Below are 2,010 nucleotides of genomic sequence, written 5' to 3' on the forward strand. Positions count from 1 at the left end.
AACTTGATTGCAGCTTTTATGTCGAGGTTTTCATTAATTTTTTTTTGTTTTTATTAATAATTTTGATCCAAATTTCACGGGCTACATTTCTCATAATCTTGCAGTAAAAGTGGAGGCAGTGATCATCCTACAAATTTGACTTGTAATTACAAAAAAAATGCCAAAAAGTGACATTTCCCTGACTTGTATGTCAACAGCAGATTTTCAGCGTAAACGGTTACTTGAGGAACAGTTAATATCTTTGATTTAACTTAAACCGTTCCAAAGTTAAAAAAAAAATAAAAATACCGGCTCATTTTTCACGACCCAAAATTTCGGGACAGGCCCCTTTCTGAGGTCTCAAAATCACTCAAAATTTACGAAGCGGAGGCCCCTCAAGAAACCCACTACTATAATAATTATGTTAAAATAAGAATCAAGTTATTATTTTCCAAAACCTCACAATCTCACTCAGAAATGTTAATGAATTTTTTAATCTCCTCGCAAACCATCATTTTCACTCGATCTTTTGCAGATATTTTGCAGTATTGCCGCTAAAAAATAAAAATTTTCTTAAATTTACGGCAGGTAAGCCTGATTAGGCGTTTTGGGCCAAATTAAACAAGTGAATCAACTTAATTGCGATAATTAAGAGCCTCGTCCTCGTAGGACAATTGAAAGGCGAAAACGAGAAGAGAACTTACTTTTCCCTACTTTTCCGTCGACTGGTCCGACTTGCTTGCGAGCTGCTCTGCTTCACTGCAGGGCTGACTGAAGAGCTTCTTCTCATGTTGCATTTCGTCCGATTTTCGCCCATTTCGGGCCGAAGTTGGGCTCAATCTTGACCCGGCAAGACACGATGCACTCTTGTCAACAAAGAAAGCCAAGCCATTACTAATGATATGTGGGCTAGTTCGATTGTCTTGTGGGAGAAAAGAGCGGGAACGAGTTTGGCAGCCCGACAAAGTTGTGTGAAATGACTGAATGGAGGGCTTACCTATCCTTATCTCCTGCATTTCCACATTCCATCATGGTGCCAAAACGCACCTGCAATCGGTCGGCCGAAAATTGGATGGTTTCGTCGTCGAAATCGGCAATTGAACTTTCGGCCAAGGAACATTTCATGCGCATTCGCCATGTTGGCCCGCTCTTTTCTGAAAGTCTTCCGTCTTCCCGACTCCCTCGTCCGCTGCCTAGTGGATGCTGCTGCTCTGTCCTCGAAGACGAGAGCGAACAAGTCTTAACAAGTCTGGACGGCGGCGAGAGACAAAGCGAGAGGCAGGCAGGACAAATTATAATGAAATCGCGCCGATCGAAAATTTAATTATAACGCTTTTAATAATCAACTTCATATTTGCAGCATTGATAAATGATGAACTGACGTAAATTTTCATTAATTATTTTCAAATAAATCTGTATTTGGAGTTGAGTTATGAAGCATCTTTCAGCAAATTTTTATATTTCATATTTATCAAGAAATAATTTTAAATATAAAGAAACTTTCAAAGATTCATGATCTCCTCCCCCTTCACTTTTTCAGCAACATTAGAACAAATGTAGCCCGTGAAATTTTACATCTTTGGATCAAAATTTAAAAAAAAAAAATCAATGAAAATCACGATAAAAGCTGCAATCAAGTTTTCCCCGATCTAAACATTTAAATATTAAAAACATGGATTTAAATGAAAGTTTTTTTTGTCTTAAAATTATTTCTTGATAAATACAAAATATAAAAATTTGCTGAAAAATGCTTCATAACTCAGCTCCAAATACAGATATATTTTAAAATAAATAATGAAAAGTTACGTCAGTTCATCATTTATCAATGCTGCAATTGTGAAGTTGATTATTAAAAGCGTTATAATTAAATTTTTAATCGGCGCGATTTCATTATAATTTGTCCTGCCTGCCTCTCGCTTTGTCTCTCTCCGCCGTCCAGACTTGTTGAGACTTGTTCGCTCTCGTCTTCGCAGCATCCACCAGGCAGCGGACGAGGGAGTCGGGAAGACTTTCAGAAAAGAGCGGGCCAAC

General features: G+C 37.9%; 1 long non-coding RNA gene across 1 annotated transcript in view; it reads right to left on the reverse strand.

Annotated features, from left to right (window-relative positions):
* LOC132204739 (uncharacterized) overlaps positions 1-1,087 on the reverse strand; it is a 34,571-nt gene extending 33,484 nt beyond the window's left edge. The window contains exons 1-2 of the long non-coding RNA XR_009442551.1: positions 977-1,087; positions 684-845 (exon numbers count right to left, since the gene is read on the reverse strand). This is a non-coding gene — a long non-coding RNA (uncharacterized LOC132204739). The remainder of the gene's footprint in view (positions 1-683; positions 846-976) is intronic.
* Between the last annotated feature and the right edge of the window lie 923 nt (positions 1,088-2,010).

The sequence above is a fragment of the Neocloeon triangulifer genome, unplaced genomic scaffold (genome assembly GCF_031216515.1).
Source record: "Neocloeon triangulifer isolate White Clay Creek 2 clone unplaced genomic scaffold, ASM3121651v1 ptg000022l, whole genome shotgun sequence".
Lineage (NCBI taxonomy): Eukaryota > Metazoa > Arthropoda > Insecta > Ephemeroptera > Baetidae > Neocloeon > Neocloeon triangulifer.